This window comes from Ochotona princeps, chromosome 7 (assembly GCF_030435755.1).
Source record: "Ochotona princeps isolate mOchPri1 chromosome 7, mOchPri1.hap1, whole genome shotgun sequence".
NCBI classification, from domain to species: domain Eukaryota; kingdom Metazoa; phylum Chordata; class Mammalia; order Lagomorpha; family Ochotonidae; genus Ochotona; species Ochotona princeps.
Genome location: NC_080838.1, coordinates 41,024,591 through 41,048,512, shown reverse-complemented (window position 1 = coordinate 41,048,512; position 23,922 = coordinate 41,024,591).

The window sequence follows — 23,922 nt, the reverse complement described above, 5'->3', positions numbered from 1 at the left end:
ATTTCCATCTAAAGGCTGCACTCAAGGGGCTGGGGTGCATGGGGGTCTACCCTTCTGTGTGAAAGCCAGCACACATGGGCTTTCATCTCATTTCTAAAGTTAATACTGTTTTGTGTTTCAGCCTATGCTTAACTGGATGCACATGGCTCACAGACTCTCTGCCTCTGGATTCAAGCCCCAAGCCTGGCCAGGTGCTGCTCTCCTGCCAGTCTCACGTTACATGGGCAAGCTCTTAGCCAAGTACTCTAGAGCTTCCACTAACCTGTGTTTGTCATCAGGCCCTGGCAGGGGCACATTTGCCATTGGTAACAGCCCCGGGGGCCACCAATGCCTGTGTGGGTTGTGTGACCCAGAGACCATTCATCGAAGCAACTTCAGGGAATTCGCATAGACCAAAGACCAGGGAAGGAAGCTGAAGGGATGTGCTTGCCAAAAGCTCTCTGTAAGTTAAATTTCAAACCCTTGGCAGTTTTGTCCATTTCTCTAAGGAAACTGAAAAATTAAAAGGCTACCTATTATAAGCATATTTAAAAATTAAATATTAAATTTGCTAATTGCTTAGGATCCCCAACCATTGAATCATATTTGCAAGCAAATATCTCTTATAATAAAACAGTTTTTCCACCCCTGCCATCTGCAACTGCCAGAAAGCTTGCTTACTTTTTTTTTTTTTGGCAGCCATCATGCAGTTTTTTAAAAATGGCAAACAAGAATTCTACATTCAAGCGGTCAACGAGTGAGCTAACTTTTAGGACAGATTATTTTTTATTTTTTATCGTTGCAAACCCATAAAACATCGTAGAGTCCTGTATGTTATGTAAATGTGTATACTGTAGATTTTGAATACAGTAAATGTGTGTTTACCTATTTCTAAATGTATTCTCGCCCCAAGACTCAGTAACTGCAAGACTAGGGTTCTTTAGTGCTGGTAGATGATTTACACAGCCCTACTGTGGGAAAGTGCCAGATATTCGCAAAGGTTGCTTGTTTTAAAGTTCTCTGATGGCTGTGGACAGCTAGGGCAAAATACCAGCTAGTCATTCTGTCTACAATCACGGTCCATCCGGGAATCTGCCTTCCGTTCCATGGTGTAAGCACTGTTTCTCAAGTTGCTGAAGTTCACAGCTGGCCAAGTTGGCAACATGCAATTACAGTCAGCGCCTCCCTCTTCCTGTGGGTCTCCCAAAGCTCTCCTAGGAGAGACCTTGGCCCCCTCTCTGTGACAGACTCTCCCCCCAGTCAACCTACCTGGACTTTGAGGGAATCTTCCTACCACTACAGACTGGCCCTGGTGTGTGCTGAAATGCCATGAGCAGGACAGTTCACCAAATAAGAAAACTAAAGTCACTCAAACAAGTTCATCACCTATCTGCTTTCTTTCCCTTTTCTCAATATATTTCACCAATCAGGTGATCGAAGGTTAAAATGCTTGATCACTAGATAGGAGAGTATGGAGCAAGAGGCCCTCTCCTGTGTTGCATTCTTATTGTAATCTCAATGGAAAGCAACTGGCAATATCATTAGGATTGATAACTGCACACATGCTTTGGCCAGAAGTCCAGTTTCTAGGCATTTATCCTGCAGCCAGGTTCCACATGAGCTGGATGATATGTTGCTGGACAGTTCACAGCAACATAATTTGCTATGGAGATTGGGAGCCATTTGGGTATTCAGGAGTAAGAATCTGGTTACATGAATAAACTATACTGCAGCTATAGAAGAGAAGGAGGAAGTGCTGTGCTGATGGGGCAGACCTGGAAGACATTCTCATACAAGGAGAAAAAAAAAACAAGATAAAAAATCCTCACTATTTATGCAAAAAGCATGAAAGTGTGAGGGTGAATAGAGATTAGACTATTAATACGCAACTTCTTCTAGATACACAGAACACAGCTGGAAGAATTCTCAAAAACCCTTAAAACCAATTTTGGAGTCGAGGGAGGTACTGTCTGCTTCTGGAATAAGAATGGAAAAGAAATGGTCACCCTCTGCCTTTCAGTAATGTATGAATTTTAAAATATGTGAAAGATGAACTACCAAGGTAATACAGAAAACAAAACCATAAGCAACATACATATGTCATGGCATTTGTATTTGTCTGATGCACAAGTGACTTCAAGTGTGATGAAGTAGAGGTACTATGCCACGGTTACTAGAGGGCATGGCTATAAAACCTGGGACCAGTTCACTTCTGAGAGAATAAGAGCAAGACTTAAAAATAGCCCTAAAAGACTAGTAATTCATCCGGAAGGCACACACACAAAAATGCTATTCTCCTGGGCTCGGTGTTAACATGAAAGTTTCTACTGAGGAAAATGCAGATGTGAAATTCCCAAGTGAGGTGCTGGATAATCAGTTGTGGGATTTCAAAAGGAAAGAGAAATTTGGAGCATTGGCGCTGCAATTCTAGGGCCCCCTCAGCCAGAGAGAGGCCAGAAAGAGGTCAGGGGTATATCGAAGGGAAAGAAAATGTTTGCAACTGCGCCTGCAAAAAAGGAGATGATGCACTGTGGCCCCGCCCTCCAGCATGCTACTCTTCTTTCCTGTCCTCCAGTTGAGAGAGGGGGCAGCCAGGGGAATAGTCAGTGAGCATGATGCGGAAGAAGGTATGGGCTTCAGGGTAGTCAGAAGGTGGGGCGTGGGAGCAAGCTTGGGGAGGACTTCTGAGAAAGGTGGACTCAGGCATGTGATGCTACATGGTGGCTGGGCCGCACACGGATATCCTGAAGGAAGGGATATGTCAGTGTGTCCCAGGGGAGCCATGAACTGACACCTGGCTGGAGGAGTGCCCTGAAATGTGTTCAGTGCAACAGAACAGCTCCTGCAAAGTGACTGTGGCTTTGGGGCCATGGAGGGAAGACTGCCAGGGTGGTGGCCTGGCTGAATGACCCAAGAGGGACATCTTGGGAAGAATGAAGATCTGTCAGTTGTTTAGGGGAGATGACGTGAAGCCGCTAGACTTAAGGACAGTTGGAGCGTTCCAGCCACTTCCTGTCCCGTCTAACCCCTCTGTCACACAGAAGAGTCTGTGACAGCATCCAGAAGTAGGGGAGGAGGTGAGCAGAAACCAGCTCCTCCCCACCCACCCAGACATGCAGCTGCTGCGACAGGCCTCAGCCAGAAGCGAGGAGGAGGAGAGACCTGCCCACCATGGAGGACTGGAGACTTGAGGCCTATCTTAGGATATACTCTGAGTATATATTTGGGATTTGAGGACAATGTGTTAATCTAAGGGTAAGCTGAACAGCCACAGAGACTACTAACCCAGCAGGGAGTCACATTTCCAAAGAGACAAAATTAAAGAGACAATGTTATTGGAGGGACAAGAATTAAGGGGCAAGAATTAAGTTAGGTTGAGTCATCTATGATGGAACCCTTATACAGTGCATTGGCCTGATTTGTTTTCATTAAGCCCAAAGAACTAAATCCAAAGTGCAGAGAGAGGAAGGCATATTAGACACATCCAAGTTTGCAAGATATGAAAATGCTTACTCTGGAGATTGTCAACACCTTTTTTTAAAAAAAGTCATAAATGAAAAAAGAAAGGTGGAGAATGAGTGGAAGGAAGGGCAGAACAGTAGATGAGGGTAAAAAGGAGAGAAGGACTAACAATATTATACACACATACACACATATACACACCTATACATGCACACACATACACACTCTGTGCGTGTGCACATACACACGGAGCCAAGGTTTGTGAGAGCTGGTGAGCACCTAGGGTTTTGTTTTGTTTTAAGATTTATTTATTTTTATTTGAAAGTCAGATATACAGAGAGAAGGAGAGACAGAGAAAAAGATCTTCCATCCACTGGTTCACTCCCCAAGTAACTGCAATAGCCAAAGCTGAGCGAATCCGAAGCCAGGAGCCAGGAGCTTCTTCTGGGTCTGCCATGTGAGTTGCAAGGTCCTAAGGCTTTGAGCCGTCCTCTATTGCTTTCCCAAGCCACAAACAAGGAGCTGGAAGGGAAGTGGGGCATCTGGGACATGAACCGGTGTCCATATGGGATCCTGGCACATGCAAGGTGAAGACTAACAGCTAAGGTACTGCCTCAGACCTGCACATTGGGTTTTTAACCCCTAAGACACTTCACTTGGTAGTTTTGTTTAAAATATTAAGCCAGAGACCCAGCGTGGCAGCCTAGTGGCTAAAGTCTTCGCCTTGCATGCACTGGGATCCCATATTGGCACTGGTCCATGCCCTGGATACTCTACTTCTCTTCCAGATCCCTGCTTGTGACTTGGGAAAGCAATAGAGGATAGCCCAAAGCCTTGGGACCCTGCACTCAAGTGGGAGACTGGGAAGAAGTTCCTGACTTCTGGCTTTGGATTGGCTCAGCTCTGGCTGTTTCAGTCACTTGGGGAGTGAATCAATGGACAAAAGATCTTCCTCTCTGTCTCTCCTTTTCTCTGTATATCTGACTTTCCAATTAAAATAAATCTTTAAAAAATATTAAAACAAACTTTTCAAAGTGAAACCAAGTTGGTTTTTTAAATAGTAAACTAAACATCAAATGAATATTTAAGAATTTCTGGGTTTCTATAATACCTTATGATGAATAAACATTATGATATCATTTAACAATTTCAAAATTAAAAATAGCCTTAATTGTAGTCTCCCGTTAGTTCTCTGTAGTTGCTAAAACTGCACATTTTATTGCCCTGAGGGAAATTGTACAATCTAAATTTCTGTTAAAAATGGAAGTAAACCATGACCTTCCACTGCCGGGAAGATGGCGTGGTAGCACTGCTTTCTCTTCATTCCTCCCACCAGGGGCAGTTAGAGTTCCCCGGCTGCATGTGCAAAACAAACACAAAAAGACTCCAAACAGTGGAGATGAGAAGACAGACCAGCTAAGGACTTTGCTAGCCTCAACACAACACACTGGTAGCTGACTGCCTTGTATAATCTATACCTGGAGATGAAGCAGTCAGCATCCAGAAAAGCTGATAGCAACACGGGAAAACCTTTCAACAACAACAGCAAAATAGCCCCCTCCACCTAGCGGATCTGGAAGAGGGCAATAGGGCAAAACCATGCACTTTAGAGTAATGACTATTGTACTGCAGCCAAAAACCACAAAAAAAATTATGCACCCTACTATCACCCCAAGAGTAAGGGCTGGTCGCAGAACCTGGCCTTCCACCCTGCCTAAGTTACACGGAGTGTTGCCTCTCCTAGCCCCCAGCGGGACAGTGCTGGAGAAACCACAAAGGCAGTGTAGACTTCACCACTGTCCACAGGGAGTAAGGCTGCTGGCCACAGTGGCGTCCATGGAGGACTTGTGGGAAGTGGTAAGGTAACATCCTTAACCCTAACTCTAGTCCTAACCCTCAGCCTCCCAGCCAGAGATCCATGCAGCAAGAGGAGTCTCTCCATCTTGGTTGTCAACAGAGACTAGGAAGAGGGCCTCCTGTTCACTCCTAACAGACAGTGGTGAGGTGATGTCTCCATTTGTTCACTGGAAGGGTGTCCCTGAAAGCTAAAATCAAGATCTCAGGGAGTTCCAGAACCTTAGCCCGTAGGCCCAGCACGGTGGCCTAGCAGCTAAAGTCCTCACCTTGAACACACTGAGATTCCATATGGACACTGGTTCTAATCCCAGCAGCTCCGCTTCCCATCCAGCTCCCTGCTTGTGGACTGGGAAAGCAGTCGAGGATGGCCCAAAGCCTTGGGACCCTGCACCCGTGTGGGAGACCAGAAGAAAGTTCCTGGCTCCTGACTTTGGACTGGTGCAGCACTGGCCGTTGCGGTCACTTGGGGAGTTAATCAGCAGACGGAAGATCTTCCTCTCTGACTCTCTTCCTCTCTCTTCCTCTCTGTGTATCTAACTTTGCAATAAAAAAAAATAAATCTTTTAAAATAAGAAATTTACACATTGTACCAAGAACTTGGAATATCTCAAGCAGAATGATTAAAGACAACCAGTAGAGAGTGACGCTGAGATGGCAGAGAGGTTAGAATTATCCTATTACCTGAAAAGAGTTTTAAAGTAACCACTATAAAAATGCTCCAGTGAGCAATTACAGACACGTTTAAGACAAATGAAAATTAAACAGTCTTGGCAAAGAGAAAACACAATGAAGAACCAAATGGAAATTTGGAACTAAAAAAGTACAGTAACCAACAACAAGGAACAGTGTGCTCAATGGGACAGGCTCGGGGCAGAATGGAAAGGGCAGGGGAAAGAACCTGTGACAACAGGAGAGGACCCACCTGAAGCAGCAGAGGCAATGGACAGAGGGTCCAGGACCCGCACCACTACACACAAAGATCCAATATTCCTGTTGTTAGCATTCTGGAAGGAGAAAAGAAAGGAGGGGTGGATAAAAAAGACAATAATAATAGCCAGAAACTCCCAAATATGACAAAAAAACATCGATCTGTGAATTTAATAATCTGAGTTAGTTCCAAAAGAATCCTCAAAGAAACCTGTACTGGGGCTAGCACAGTGGTATAGCAAGCTAAGACTCTGTCTGTGGTGCTGGCAGCCCATATGGCTGCTCTACTTCCCATCCAGGTACCTGCTTAGAAACTGAGAAAGCAGTGGAGCATGGCCCAAGGCCTTGGAACCCTGTACCCATGTGGAAGATTCAGAAGAAACTCCTGGCTTCTGGCTTTGGATCAGCTCAGCTCCAGCTGTTGCAACCATTTGGGGAGTGAAGAGCAGGCAGAAGGTCTTATTCACTCTGCAACTGCCTTTCAGATAAAAATCAGCAATTCTTTACAGAAAAAGAGAAATCAGTACTAAAACATACAATAGTCAAACTTTTGAATATAAAGCAAAGAAAGATCACTTGAAATCTCCTTGCTTAAACAGAAAAAAGTTATTTTAGTAGCAGGTTTCTCCAGGTGAACCACAGAGATCAGAAAGAAGAAAACTAAAAATTGCTCGCAGATTCAGGAAAATGAAGGGAATTCACCAGCAGCTGTTCTACAAGCTTTTCTAGAATAAGTTCTGTAAACAGACAAGAAAGAAAAAAGAAGGCATCCTGGAAAAGAAGAAAAGAAATGGGAAAAAGAGAGAAAAAATGGTTAACAAAAATATAGGTAATAGAATTTCCTTCTTCTCATGAAGTTTCTCAAATAGGTTTGACAGTTGAAGCAAATCAGATAACATTCTTTGATGTGGTTTTAAATGTTTGTAAAAGAAATATTTCACATAAATCTATTATGAATGTGGGAGAAAAAGGGTTAATATTTTTATTCTTTGTTCAAATTCATGGCATCACCTGTGCAATATCAGCATATATATGTATGTTTATATATATGTGTGTGTATATATATACATATACAATGAATACTTAGATCAACCAGTAAGCCACATATGTGAATGTACTTTAAAACATTGTAAATACAGTACATATAAACACATGTGTAGTTTTAATACATCCATACACACATATCTTAGGAGTTCTGCTTATCTTTTTGAACCAAGATACACCTATAAAATGTATTAACTGACAAAACTGGGAGTAACATAGAAACCAGTAGCAGAAAAATAACACAATATCCAAACACTTATAAGCTGAGTAACAGAAATGAAAAGGGAGCTATCACCACAAACTCCATATACACTGAAAACTAACAAGGGTATAGTGTGAGTATATGACTATCTTTATGCATATAAATTGACAACTTAGATAAAATGGGCAAATTTCTCAAAATACACACACTAGCACAACATGCTTATTATGAAATAAAGATGTGGACAGCCTGTGTTAAGGACATTGAATTTGTAGTTTAAAAAATAAATCTCCAGGTATAATGGTTTCACTGGAGAGGTCTACCAAACTTTAAAAGAAGCAGCAAGATGAATTCTGCACAATATCTTCCAGAAAACAGAAGGAGGACCTTCTAATTTATCTATGAAAGTAGTATATTATCCTGATATAAAAAATGAACAAAATCACTATAAAATATAAACCATGGACCACTGTCCCTCACAAATACAGATGTTTCTAATAAGGATCTACTACTCTGGCATAGTAGCTTAAGCTGCCATTTGCAAAGCCAGTAGCCCCATCAGAGGATCAGTTCAAGTCCCGGCAGCTCCTTTGTGATCCAGCTCCCCATTAATGAGCTTGGGAAAGCAACAGATGATGGCTCAGGGGCTGGGGCTCCTGTCACCAGCTGTTGCTACCATTTAGGGAGTGAAGCATTGGACAGAAGATCTCTCTTGCTCTCTCTCTCTCTTTCTCCATCTCTCCCTCTCTCTGCCACTTTGCCTTTTCAATAAATAAAACAGAATGCAGCAATATATAAAATGAACTGTGGGGGGCAGGCATTTAGCCTAGTGATTGAGATACCTGTTAATAAGTCATTCACGTTCCCTGTTACGGATCCTGGCTTGAATTCCTTCTCCAGCTTCTTGATAGTAAACAACTTAGGGTTCTCACCACCCCTGTGGGAGAATTCAGGAATCAGAAACTCCATTTTTGTCTCCCAGGCTGGTGGCAGGGATCCAGCACAAACGGCCATCATCTTCTGCCTTCCCAGGGCAGGAAGCTGGGGGTGGAAACAGAGGTGTCAGGACACAACTGGCATTTGAATATGGAACTGGTGTGTCCCAAGTGGTGGCTTAACACATAACACCACAGCACTTCCCTCAAGGATAGCATTTTTTTAGTGCCTGGAGCTGAAGCTTTTGTACATCTGTGGCAAACAAACAAGCAAAATAAATAATAATAAAGCCAACCTAAGTCTCACATCTTATACCAAAATAAATAACTCAAAATGGATCGCAGAAACATGTGAAACCAAATTATAAAATCTAAAGAAACTAGGACACAATATCTAGGATGTGGTAATAGGCAAAGTGTTCTTTGACTTCACATAAGAATCATGATCCAGAAAGACAAAAACTAGTAAATTGGACTTCTTTAGAATGTGAAGTGTTTTCCTGCAAACAACATGGTGGAGAGTTTGAAATGCAGAGTATAGACTGGGAGAAATATTTTCAAAATGTATATCCGACCAAAATGCTAGCGTTTAGGACAAATAGTTAACTCTCAAAACCAAGCAGCAAAAACACCCATTACAGTTGGAAAATGATCAAAAGCCAAGATGAGGAGATACTTCATTAATGAAGATGTAGACACACTTTTTATGGTAAATAAGCACAGAAAGAGTCCAACATTTACTGTTAGGAAAATACACATTAAGACCATATTAACATATCACACTACACTGATTGAGCAGAGAAAATAGAAAACAGTGACAACTCCCAGGGCTGATGGAGATGTAGGGGCATTGGCTCAGTCATTCGGCTTGTGAGATTACAAAATAGTGCAGTCCCTCTGGGAAACAGTAGTTTCCTGTAGAGTCAGACCTGCAGCAACCGTATGAGCCAGAACTTACATTTGCAGGCATTCATCTCAGAGGAATGAAAGTGAGTGTTGACATAAAAACCCATACTTGATGCCCAGGGCAGCTTTGTTTGCAAAATGCTCCCATCCAACTTTAGGTAACTGAGATATCCTGCAAAAGGTAGATTGTTTAACAAGCAATGGTCTTCATGCTGTGCAATACCACTCAACAAGAAGAAAGAAATAAACTAATGATATCCTCAATGACCTCTCTCTTGAAATGCTCTGTGTCATGACTAGTAATGTCTGCATCCAGGACTCTTCCAAAATTATAGCATGCACAATTTAGAAAAAGCTCTGGTGGTGATGAATTTCATAGTAAAAGCAGGGTTGATGGTTAAACTGGGAGAACAAATACAAAGCTTTCTTGCTGAGGGCTTGGTGGGCACTAAAGTCAGAGCTGTGACTGAGGCATTTTAGGGTCCTGCTCATGGGAAGCAGGGCATCCGCTCACACACTATGGAAGATTACGACTGAAAGTGGTGTTGGGGGAGTATCCCTCCAGAGAATAACTAAGTTTAATGACCAGGTAATTGCTCATATTTTTATATCATGTATTTTGTTTGCTTTGTGTAAGTCACAGAGAAAAACGCTCTTTTTTAAAGTCATGTTTTATATACAGCTCAACAATTTCTTTCTTCCATGTTATATTAATCACTGCCTATATGCTAGTACGGGCTACAGAGAATGAATGGTGTTTTCTTTTGCACCCAGGAAAGCTGAAGGTGGTGAGAGTAAGCCATTTTCTTGGAGTAGGACACCTAGCAGCATAGAGAGTCACAAACTCCATGTATTTCCTTCCAGGAAACTAGGCTGCAGAGTTTTCATTGTTGAGGTTATTTCTAACAAACTCTTTGCTCCTAATATTTGGTTGTAGAAACTTAGATATAGAAAATGCACATTTTCTTATTTTAAAAGTAATAAAGGTTATGACTAAAATGTAAAGAAATAATATGGCAAAGTGACGCATCTGACCTCATCACCTCTAAATATAATCAGATGGTATAAATTTGTCTAGAACTTTCCAGTATTTTATCTGTGCCAAGGAGTGGCAAAATGTGATCATAGTGTATACGCTGTGTGAAGATCATTCTGTCTTCTTAGCAATATATGGTAAATAATATATTCTACAACATAAACAAAAGGGCATCACATCTAATACATGAATGCACCATAGCTTTAGCCAATACCCTATTGTAAAGAGGAGGTTGTTCATGGATTTTCCTTTTTTTCAGTTATAAGCACTTCTATGGTTAGCATCCTATAGCCAAATCATTGCACAGATCCATGGTCATTTTCTTCGAATAAATCCCCAGAACTAGGATTTCTTTGTCAAAGAGCTTGCAAATTATTAAAGCTTTAAAGAGTATTTGGGTAGTCCAAATTGAAAGTTAAGCTTTTATTTGGCATGGGATTTGCCTTAGCAATTTTTTTTATCACCTCTGAGTTTTTATTTATTGCCTTGTCCATGGACTTTTTTAAAGATTCATTTTTAAAACTTTTTTATTGGAAAGTCAGATATACAGAGAGGAGGAGAGACAGAGAAAAACATCTTCTGTCCATTGATTCACTCCCCAAGCAGCCACAATGGCCTGAGCTGTGCTGATCTGAAGCCAGGAGCCTCTTCCGGGTCTCCCACACTGGTGCAGGGTCCTAGACTGCTTTCCCAGGCCACAAGCGGGGAGCTGGATGGGAAGCAGGGCTGCCGGGATTAGAACTGGCACCCATATGGGATCCTGGTACACGAAAGGTGAGGACCTTAGCTGCTACACTACTGCACCGTGCCCTTGTCTATGGATTTTAATCAAGTCTTTAGAGCTAGGTGATCAAACATTCGTAAGACCTTTCCTTTTGTTTTACTCTGTAGTTGTAAATGGGGAATTAGCTCAGGTGGTAGAGCACTCTCTTAGCATGTTTTACTCTGTAGTACATACTGTAAAGAATTAACATACAGTACAGGAAAACCAGAATTGACATACACAAAGCTAGAGTGAGAGACGTGCAGACGTGGACAGACCCAATCTGCCTTTAAAGATCCCTGCTCTCCATGGCTCATCTCCTTCCTTTCATAGTCGGCAGAGCCTGCGACTTGATCCTAATGCAAAATATGACAAAGGTGGTGAGACTAAGTCATGTTAGGCAAGATTCACTCTTAGCAAACCAGAGGCCATCCTTGTAAACTCAATGAAGTAACCAAATGGGAGAGACCCACAGGAGCTGTGGACAGCTCCTGGTGGAGATAAGGTGACCTCCAACGGACAACCAAAAAAAGGTTGGAACTCTGGGTCACCGTTCCAAAGAAACATCTTTTACGTAATCTCAATGAATTTTGAGAAGGTTCTTTTCCCATGTCTAGGTGAAAACATGGCCTGGTCAAAGCTTGATTACATCGTGTGTGACCCTGACCAAGAACTTGCTTAGGAGCACCCAAACTCTTGATGCATGATACAGGAGATAACTGCATGTCTCATCATCCTACATACAAGACAACTATAAAGCTATACTGAGCAATAACAATATCACTAATGGTAATTTTGAAATAAATGTTGCATTGAAGTAGTCACAGAATTGAAAACTTAGGACTTCCTGGTAACCCACTCAATTGGTAATTATTATAATGTAGCAGCAGGAAGCTAATCCATCTACTTGCCCCAGCAACCAATGAGCTTTTCTATCACCTTGACTTTGATCCCTTCAGCCTATTTGTGGCCTGGCTTTAGATCTGCTCCAAAGTAGTCTCCTTCCACCAAGCACAATATTTTCCCCATATGCCTTTATCCTCAAATTCCTGCACACCCTTCCAGGCTCTGCTGCTCCAGGGGCCTGCTTCAGGGCCCTCCCAGATGGGTTAGGTTAACAGGGACCATGGCCAGAGGCCAAGAGAGAAGGGGAGAGACCTCTCTTGCTCCTGCCTCTGTGCCCATGGCTTTGGCCACATGTCCCTTGGCATGGGCCCCCTCTGTGCTCCCTCCGTCTGCAGGCTAAGCCTGCTCTTGAATTCCAAGAACTCCCATGCTGCCATCCTCTGCCTCTGTGGCCTAAGGGTAGTCATGGCTGTCATTTGAGGATAATTTCTAGTTTACTTCTCCTGTCTTTTATTTGATTTCTTCAGTCCTCCAACGCCTGTGGAACCAGTTCTTTGCACTGAATTCCCTTTGCTGTAAACATCTGGAGCAATTTCCCTTTTCAGAGGCCCTGGTGAGTGCACACCCTGCCCTCACCCTTGGACCTCGCTGTTCTCTATTCCAGGAGCATCAGCACAGAACAGGGTGACGTCCTGTGAGTATTGCATACACATGTGCTGGGCCTGTGCCACACTCTAGCAGTGCCTTGTGTTCAGGCGTCCTGCCAGGTGTTAGGGAAACTACAGTGAGTAGCAAGGGACACCTGTCCTTGGGCATGAGAGTGGGAGTAGGAATAAACATAGGAACAAATTATTTGACCCAAATGTGATAAGTATTGCAAGAGAAGTACGTTCAAAGTGGGATGAGAGCAGAGGCCTGGCACAAGCCCCAGGCTGATGGAAGAGGTAGCTAGGAGGGAAGAGAAAGAACGTTTCTCTCCCAGGGAACAGCCAGTGCAAAGGCCTGAGGCCTGAATGTGCGCTTCGGGTCTGTGATGAGTGAGGGTTGTTGCTGTATTCAGCCACCTGGCTTGTTGTTGTTCAGCTGTGACACAAACTGTTGCCCACACAGGATGCCGGAATCGCAGGCTGTGGCTTCACCTGCTATACCACAAGGCTGGTACCAACAAGGCTAATACTTCAGTTGTTTGTAAGACAGAAGCTTAGCTAGAGGAGAATGTCTCTGAGTCTCTGTGGTCTCCAGGGGAGGGCTGGGAAAGCTGCAAAGGTAGATGGCACTCAGTCATAGAAAGAGAAGAGATGAAGAGCAAACCCACAGCCCGCCAGCAGGAAGGACTTCGTGAGACAGCCATCTCCGACTAGTATTAGCTGTGTGAGTCAGGGGAAATGGCTTGACCTGTCTGTATGGATAAAATTCCTACCCAGGGGAATCAGGGACTTATCTTGGAAAGCATAATTTTCCCACTGAGTACTAGATATTGCGCTCATTTATTATTCATTGCCTCACTGAATCCTTTTTATTAAATTCCATTCTATTTATTGGAAAGGCAGGGTTATAGAGAGAGATGTGGAGAGATAAAGAGAGACAGAGAGATCTACCATTAGCTGGTTTACTCTCCAAATGGATTCAACAGCTAGAGCTGGGCGAGGCTGAAGCCAGGAGCCAGGAGCTTTTGCTGGGCTTACCACATAGGTTGCGGGAGCCCAAGGACTTGGACCAGCTTCAACTGGTTTGCAAATGCATTAGCAGGGAGCTTGATTGTAAATGTAGTAGGAGGGGGACCCGAAATCAAGCCCATCTGGGATGTTGGCCTTATAGGCAGAGGCTTAGCAGGCTGTGCTACAAGCCTGGCTGGCCCCTCAGTGAATCTTTCAATAATCCTGTGAATGAGGTACTACTGCTAACTCCAGCTTGGAAGTTAAAAAAGACTAAGACTCAGAGAAACTAAATTGTCCCAAAGCCACGTAGCCATCGATCAGTAAGAACTTAAAACTCCATGCCTCTCTTGTTTCCCTGCGCACTTGTGTCTGCCTCAATGCATTTCTATTCTCTTCCTTCTGCTCCCAGAGACAAGAAGCTGGGTTCCTGTTGCCAGGCCTCCCAGCACTGTTCACAAGCTCTAGAAATAAGATGAGGAAGAGACTGAGCAGCCGACTGTGGTGTTTGTCAATGGGGTCTGAACCATGCGTTTTTGGGTGTGAGCATGAGCCCCCAAGTCTCTGAAGCCAGGAATAGCTCAACAGGGGCAGCTCACAGCTATCAAACCCAGGGACCCACTACTTCATCTGGGTCCTGGAGCCAGGGTGCAGGCTGGCTGGGACCCCCAAGCGAGAGCAGGCTGGATCCGGGCTGCTCTGGTGTTGGAATCTGACCTGCTACTGCCCTCTCTGGCTTCCTACAGGGAGCTGTGGGTTCTGCAGTGCAGCCTGCAGGGCAGGCAGGCTGCTGGGTGGGATCCCAGTCAAATCACCTCCACTTCAAACTGTTCCCCTGGGAGCAAGGGTGTGGGCCCAGCACCTCGCTCTCTGCCTGCACCAGGATTCTTAGTGCTCCAAGCGAGCGGGAGCAGCTGCACAGCATGCCTCTGTGCTGACATCAAAAGGTAAGGGCCAGCCTGTCTGCACACGTGCTTGATGGCTGAGCACACCCATGGGCACATGCCACACCTCAGAGCAGGCCACACACAGGTACACACCTCACCTCAGAGCAGGCCACACATGACACCTCATCACAACCACAGATGGGTACACTTCATACCTCAGAGCACAGCACACACTACACTTCATCACACATCACACATGTACACATGCTACATCACACTTTATCACACACCACACACAGACACACGCCTCACCTCAGAGCATGCCACACGTAATACCTCATGACATACCACACATGTAAGCATGCCTCACACCACACCTCATCACACACCACGCATGGGTACACTCCACACCTCAGAGCACAACACACACCACACCTCATCACGCCACACATGGGCACACACCATACCTCATAGTGCACACACATGTGAACACATCTCACCTTGTAACACAACACCTAGGCACATGCCACACCTCATAGCACACACATGTGTGTCCACCTTGCCTCATAATACATCACACATCACACACCATACCTCACAACACAACACACAAGTACACACACCATACCTCATAGCACACCATACACATGCACATACCAGGCTTAAAAACATACCACATACCACACCTCATAATACAACACACACGGGGGCACACCACATCTCATCACACACCACACCTCATCACTCACCATACACATGCACATACCACACCTTATAACACAACACACACATGCGCAGGCCATGCCTTATAATCCACCACACATGTGCACAGGCCACACCTCATAACACACCGCAGACACAAACACATGTCACATCTTATAACATATGTCACATGTATGTGCACATACCACAACACTCAAAATACATGTGTGTCCCATGCACTGATAGAACATGCCTCACACAGCACATACATAGCACATATCACACACCCATATATACCACAGTCCACTGCCACCACCCACTATAAACAGCAGACATACTCATACATATCACGTAGAACTCACCCACCAAAGTTCATGTAGGCACTCTACACACCAAAATACACTAAATGTCACATAGGTTATACACACACAGCTTATGTATTCTGCCAACCAAACAAAAAATACCTCATACCAGTCATCTTATATGTCTACACTGCACGCATTCATGCATGACACACAATTCTGTCGTATTTCACTACCTGGAGTCATCCATGTTCACACACTGCACACACGCATTTTTAAATCACATGTGAGATGGTACTTCAAAAAGTTGGTAGGAAAATGGAATTAAAACAGCTGTTTGTTTTGGTTTAAAAAATCTGAAATCCCTGCCCAGGTTTTTTCATACGCCTGATGCGCAGCACATCCACATCACACTTTACATTCTCACATGTAACACAAGAGCCTCACACACATTTATGTTCCACACATCGTAGCACACATATCCCATGCCTCTGCCTTCACACATACTCACATCCCGCTGTACATTCACAGCCACCCCACCCTGTTACTGTGACACCCCCGCCCCCCCGACACACACACACACAGAGCATTAAAAAAAAAAATTCATTCACACTGGAAGCTGCAGCCCCGCCCACGCCTTGGAAGAGCCAGAGCAGCTCCCTGAGGGGTTCCTTTTCCCTTCCCGCCTGTCGCTGGATACATTAATTACAGAGTCGGAGGAGCTGAGATGCTCCTCCCACCCACATCCCCCTCCCCCGGAGTATCAACAGCCTAGATCTATTTACGGACTTCAAAACCCAAGCTGCACCCAGGGTATAGCTGCGCAGCTAGCACCGGTCGCCCGCCGGCCGGCCTGAGACTTTCATGTGGGGAGAAGTCCCAGCCCCACTGCTGGGCCCTGCCTCCCGTCGGCGCTCACCTGCTGGGGGGTCACCGCACGGGGGGAACCCACGTAGGTCGGCAGCCCGCCCAGCCTTGGGCACCAGTCGGAGCACTTCTCCCTGAGGGCCCGGCTTGAATGAACTCTGCTCAGACCAGGAAGGAAGACCCCTGCGGAGGTCCTGCCTGATTACTATCTCCTTAAGTATTTCAGAAATGGAACCTTCCTTAACCTGGTGTGAGGGGGGCAGGGGGCGGGGGCTTCTCCCTTTCACCAAGTCTGCTGTCTGGACTTGAAGCACCCCCTCTCCTCCCCGCCACTGGGAAGCAGGGAGTAAACCGGATACACCTGTGCTCTACTAAACCCAGCTGTCTGAGCAGCAGGTGCGAAGTGAGGGGGTGGGTGGGACAAATGCTTGATCACCCCTAGCCCTGGCCAGACCCTTGCTTTGGGAAGCGAGAGTACCCTTGAGGTGTGGCTGATGCTGACAGCAGGTCCCTGCTGCTGTTTCCCTGGGTGCCATTACTATGTTTTCTGGGACCCAAATATTTCCCCTCGCGTGGTCTCTTGGGAGAGTCAGGGAGGAGTCTCCGAAGCTTTGCAGGATACCTGCTGCCAAATGGGAGGCAGATGGTGGGGTGAGGTGGAGCCCTCCAGCCGAATGGTAGAACCATTTGTTGTGCTTGGTTCAGCACTTCAAAGGCTCTAAGCTTTCATTAGGGGCCAAGTCCTGACACCACCTCGAACAAGATAATGCTTCAAGCAGCAGCTTCTCAATTTGCCACAAACAACAAGTGGGTGGTCATGGCACGTTCCCGGGTGCTGAGGGAGATCTGAAGTGGTGGGAGGAGAGCCGCAAGTGGGTGGAGACGGAAAAGGAGCAACCGTGGCTGGCAGGTGGACAAGCACGGAAAGCAGTGTTTGGTGTGTCCTGGGGGCGCGTGGGGGATGGATGAACACAGTGGAGCAGGGTGGTCTGGGCGCCTGGAATATTCTGCTGAGCAGCTTGCACGGCCGAGCCTGGGGTCCTCTTGCGAGGGGCCGCTTGCCGTTCATTTCTATGCGTGTTTTCTCGCAGCCTACCTCCCTCCCCCACGCATGGGTGTAATAGGTTTCATTGTAATTCCTGATTCCTTGAGAGGGGTCCGCTTTGAGTTGAGAGGTGGAAAGCCCACAGGGAGGAGACCAAGCAGATCAGTGACCCAGGATGAAGGCAGCCCAGGGCTAGCCAATGGTTTGGGAAATAGCCTGGCCGGCACCCGGTAGGAGGACTTGCGCTGCGGTCACACGTCCAAATGCAGCCTGGCCAGCATGGCGGCGTGGGGTCCATGCCCCCGCTTCCTGAGGCCTCTGTGCTCAGCGCCCGCTGAGTTCACGGAACAACTCTCAGGAAATCCGTACTCCGAGGAGAATGGCGCCTTAGTGGGTTTTCGGTTGTTGTTGTTTTGCAGGGGATCTGCAAGTGAATGCCCACAGCCGGCCCACACGATGAATAGCAGTATTCATTTCCCAGGGTTGTGGGACCGCAGCCGGGCCTGTTGGGAAATCTGACCTCCCCTGTCCTCCTCTGGTACCTGCCGCTGGGTGGCCACTTCTTTCCAAAGCAGGCCGGGGGCTGCTGTGAGCCAGAGCACATACCAGGAGCTTCTTCTCTCAAATCCTGTCTCCTTTTGGCCTTGGGCCATTGGCTTGGCTGCCTCACCTCAGTTTATCCATCCATAAAATGGGGATAATGGTGTTTACTTACTTACCTCATGAGTATTATAGGAATTAATTACTGTGTGGAAAGTACTTTGAAGATAAAAAGTGTGAGGTAGCATCATCATTAGTATTATGAAATATCTTCCACTGCTACCTGCCAACTTCTGCCACCTTCAAGTGACTATTTCAGTCTGGGTTCAAGTAAGACCCTCAATCACAGCACTGCATGCCTACACAGAACCCTCCCCCTGCAGCTTATGCACATGGAATATCGGGAGCTAGAGAGTTCCAAAAGCCACAGTCACCTAAGAAATGATCGCTCTTATTTACTGGACAATGGTGGTTAGATGTGGGCAGAGTGACCTCAAGGGCCCGGCATGAGGCTAAATCCTTGCCTTGCACGCACCAGGATCCCATGATACTGCTTTATGTTCCAGTTGCTCTGTTCCCATCCAGCTCCCTGCTTGTGACCTGGGAAAGCAGTAGATGATGGCCCAATGTGTTGGGACCCTGCACCCGCATGGGAGACCCAGAAGAAGTTCCTGACTCCTGGCTTCATATTGGCTCAGCTTTGGCTATTTCAGTCACTTGGGGAGTGAATCAGCAGATAGAAGATCTTTGTCTCTTCTTCTCTCTGTAAATCTGTATTTGCATAAATAAATAAATCTTAAAAGAGAGAAAGAGGCCTCAACTAGTGACCTCAAACAATGGAGCAGGCTGTAAGAAATTTAGCAGGGGCAGAGCCAACTCTTCTCATTTGGACCACGTGTTCCTGATGCACTGGTGGGCACTAATGATGCAACATATGTGTGTTTCCCTGGGTAGGAGAAGCAGCAGGAATATAGAAAATCTATCTGCTACCCTGACATTCACTAAGATGCAGTGTCTAGGTGTGTTGTCTGCCATCAACAGCCCCAGAGAACCCAGCAAATTCTCAGAATGTCAGTCTTCCTGAAGTATACCGAATCATCTCTTCCTCTCCAATGTTTTCGGTAGTTCTAGAAGCCGACTATAGACGGAGTTTGGTCCACCTGCCCCTTTTCGGGTTCCCTTGTTGATGGTGGCTGAGGGTGGGAACATTTTCTCCCCCTGCTTATCTGGATCTGGTTGAGGTGTGTATAACAGGTTGTGCTGGTTCAGGATGCTATATGCCTCAGGCAAGCACTTAGGAAAGAAGGGTCTGTCTGTGGTGGGGGAAGAAACTGATTGCCTTAGCACCTAAAACTCACTGTATGGGTGACTTCTTCAAAAGCTCTTAAGTTTCTAACTCGGCATACATAGAACATCCTTCGATCTAATTTTGCTGTGTAAGAAAAACATGCAACGAAATTCCAGAAAGTGCCATTTCTGATTTTGCTGTTTGTTTATATCAGAATCCAGGTGCCTCTTTGCCTACTAAAGTCATTGTATCCAGGAAAATGGGGGTGGGGGAGAGGACTCTGAATTCCCTGAAGGACAGACTCTTGCGGGAGCGGGGAAGAGACCCCTGACTCATTCATTTGACCAGTACTATCTCCGCAGCACAGCACCCTGTACTCCTGGGACAGGACAGTGCCTGATGTTACAAATACAGGAAGTCAAATGTGAGGGGCTTTTAAAGATTTATTTTTATTGTTATTGGAAAGGCCGAGTTACAAAGAAAGAAGGAGAGACAGAAAGATCTTCCATTGCTGGTTCACTCCCCGTATGACCACAAGGCTGGATAGAGTTTTAGGAGAAACAGTTGTGTAGAGAAACAATTGTATAACATGAAGTTACACCCCTACTCACAGGAGTAGTAGCCAGTCTGATTTCTTTGTTACAAAGGTAGCTCTTGATCATTGTTTTCAGAATTAAAAACAGAAGAATCTGAAAACCCGAGATAACCACTGTTGATATCTTAGCCTTACTGTTCTTCTAGAACTTGGTGCATACTTTTCAAAAAAAGAATAATACTTATGTTTTTTACGTACTTATTGGGCACTTTTTCCACATTAACAAAATAAATGTATTTTAGTGTAAGACTTAAAAAAACATACTGTCAGTAAGTATATTATCATATATTTCACCTTTGTTTTTTTTTTTAAGGATTTGTTTGTTTTTATTGGAAAGGCCAATATGCAGACAGAGAGAGAGATAGAAAGATCCTTCGTACATTCATTCACTCCCCAGGTGGTCACAATGGCCAGAGCTGAGCCAATCTGAAGCCAGAAGCTTTTTCCGGGTCTCCCACACAGGTTCCAGGGTGTCAAGGCTTTGGGCCATCCTCGGTTGCTTTCCCAGGTCACAAGCAGGGAGTTGGGTGGGAAATAGAGCAGCTGGGACACGAACCAACAGCCATATGGGATCCCAGTGCACACAAGGTGAGGACTTAGCCACCAGGCTATTGTACCAGGCCCCATGTTTCACCTTATTGACTGACTGTATATGTATTTTTAAATTCACATTTCTTGTTCATGTTTCAAACCTGTGTTTTTCAAATGGAGGATCACATTGCTACAATTATCAATATTATTACCCTCATATTATTTTGCTACAGATGAAAAAAATGAAGACAGTAATCTTTTGTCAAGTATACATTTTTTTCCTTTTTAAAATTTTATTTCTTCTTCTTTTTCTTCTTCTTCTTCTTATTATTATTTTATGATATAGTTCTATCGGCCCTGGGATTTCCCCTATCCCTTTCCCAATCCCCTCCCCCCTCACTGAGTTCCTCTGTATTATTACTATAGTATAGTTCTTTATAATATACATTTTCAAAAATATTTTTAAAGTGTGTCATTTTATTTAAAATTTTTAAAGGATTTATTTATTTTAAAGGCAGAGTTACACACAGAGAGACACACACAGAGAGAGGTCTTCCATCTGCTTGTTCACTTCTAAAATGGCCACAATGGCCAGAAGTGAGCCAGGACAAAGTCAAGGGCTAGGAACGTCTTTCGGGTTTCCTATGTGAGTGCAGGGCCCAAGCACTTGGGCCATCTTCTGCCACTTTCCCAGGTACATTACAGGGAATTGGATCAGAAAAGGAGCAGCCTGGATTTGAATAGAGACGTAAATGGCATTTTGGAGCTGTAGACAGTGCTTAGCACACCACATTCTTAATTTAGTTTTTCTTTTAGCTTGATTTGGGAAAGAAAGAAAATTTAATTTTTGAATACTCATTATCTACAGGTGGGTTCTTTAAATGCTCATGGAAAATAGATATTACAAAAAACATACAACACAAGGATTTCAATTTTTTTTTTGCACCAAATTCAATTTATCTTTTAATTCCATTTTCCCATAAACTTTTGAAGTGCCCTCACAAATTTTTTTGCTTCTATTTTATTTTTTGGCTTTGCTTTAATTTTTTTTCTTTTGTGTTTTAGAGAATTTTCTATACCCTCATATCATGTACATGTTCATCAACAGCTAAGCCTAGGTGTATGTGTGTATGTATGTGTGTGTATGTGTGCATAATTTACTTCTGAACTTACTGTGAAGATCTTTAAGGAATCTAAGAAATGCTTGATAATTTTCGGTAGACAACAGCTCAAGAATGTCTACCTGCTTTGCAATTTTTCTTTTTTTTTTCTTTTTTTTGTATTTTTTCTTCTCATTCCATCTCCAAGTCGAAAGTAGAGTTCAAGATTGACTCTTTGTGACCTTTCTAGGGCTTCCTTGGACTTCATTTTGTTAGCACTCACTCCTTTCCCTTATAGCATCAGCATTGGAAAAAGCATACCCATCTGGAGGCAGAGCAGCTGGGTCCCTGTTCGCAGGGAATTTGGCCCTTCTAATCCTTCCATATGTAGTCGTGCCACATCGCTTTCTCTTCAAGGTCTTTCAGGCCCAAGCATGTTATGACTTTGTTTTGAATCCTGAGTCCATGAAATGGAGATTTTGTCAGTCTTTGGCCCCTCTCACTGCTTCGCACTTCTCTGTATCCAATGCCAGATTCTCATCTTCACCCCCTGCTTCCTGGCTGAGTGACCTTGAGCAACTCATTTAGTCCTAAGTCTCAGTTTCCCCATCTGTAAATGGGGAACTAATAACCACCTTCCTTGGCTGCTTCACAACATTATGGTGAGAATCAAATACAATCTTGGTTGTAAAAGTGCTTAGTAAGTTGTAAATCGATATACAAACATAAGGTGTTATTATTTCTCTTTTATTTTACATAATAAAGGATGAAATACGAATGTGATCTGTGAGTATAAAGCAGTAAGAATCACCTTTGTCAACTGCCGTGCCAGGCTATAAACAGACCAACTGGTGAATCGCAGCAGCCTGAAGAGGTGGATGTTTTTAAATTGCTGGCCCCATGCAGGCATTTATTTAGGGTGTTTGATTTAGGTAACATAGCAGAGGTGAGAACTATCCAGGCTCAGAAATGTTAGACTTTAGTGAAGCCACTGTTTTGGAATTTGTGCAGGGAAGAATAATTCTCATCCATGGTTGAGTTTTTTGCTCCCGTAGCCAGGATCACTGGGTTGCACACATCCAGCATGCCTGGTACATGTTGCCAGCTCTGAATTCAGGCCCTGGAACTGTGCAGGACACAAACTGGGCAGTCACGTGTAGCAGTTCAGAGGCATCAAGGCCTTGCAAGATTACTAAATCTTCACTGTGCACTGGACTCCCTGCTATCTCGCAAATTCCCTCTTCTACTCCCAACTCAAAGTTCTGATGTAGCCTCATGTTACAAGCATGCAAATAGAGGCTTAGAAAACTTATCTACTCTGCCCAAGATTAATACTGCGGGGCAGGAATTTGACCCTTCTGTGAGGAGTAGGACATTTATGAAGATGTTGTGTTCAATTCTTTTGTTTTATTTAGAAATAGTTGTTATTTTAATTTTCATGACTCATTGATTTCTCTACATCAACAGATTATTTCATATAATCTTCAAAATTATCATCAGTAGCATTTTCTTCAACCATGTGCCTGGATGAAAATAGCTATATTATCACTGCTCATATTCATTCTGTGCAAACTTTAACTTTTTACTTAACATGATTTTCTTAGTGGTTTGCAAAAAATAAAATACTTCATTATCTGTCATGAGCGTAGTTTTGTACGATGGTTTATCAATCGAAGTCAGTGTTTAGAATTTCATACCATCATAGTTACCCTTTTTGTCATAAGAGCAGATGTAGATATTTTTAAGCTGTTGGGAATCTAGCAGAATTTTGTCTATTTGGATACTAATAATATTAAAATCTATTAGCTAATCTTCCTAATTGATCTTTCCCTGCAATGGGCAGGCCAATCAAATGGATTTCCAGAGAGGACATATTGAAGCCCAGATGGTTTCATGGTCTCTCTCAGGGAAGTCAAGTACTTAGAGAAAACTGGAGAATCTAACATTTGAAAGGAGGAAAGGAGATGCATTCAAGAAAACAATGTCAGTGCTGTGAATCTGGTGCCTAACGCAGCCAGCTGCGAAGGTTTCCTCAGATCTAAGCCAGGACAACACAGCACTGTGGAGTCTGTTCACTTCTCAAGTTATCAAAACTGAAGGCGTTTTCTGGTCTCAGAAAATGTATCTTCCGTGAATGAGCTGAACAGATTCATAATTTTTATTGGCTTGTATTGGCTTGCAGATTTCTAACAGCTTCAGAAATATCTACATCAGCTCTTGTGACAAAAGAGATAACTATGATGACATGACATTCTAAACACTGATTCTATCCATACAACATTATACAGAAAAGCACCTGTGAGGCGTATTAAAGAAATGTGTCTGTTGCAAACTACCAAGAAAACAATATAATTTGAAAAGTAAACTTTTGTGCAAAGTATGAGAGGTCACAGTAGTTATTCGAGTGAACATCAACTAAAATACTTGACAGGAACTTCTTGGAATAAAAAAGG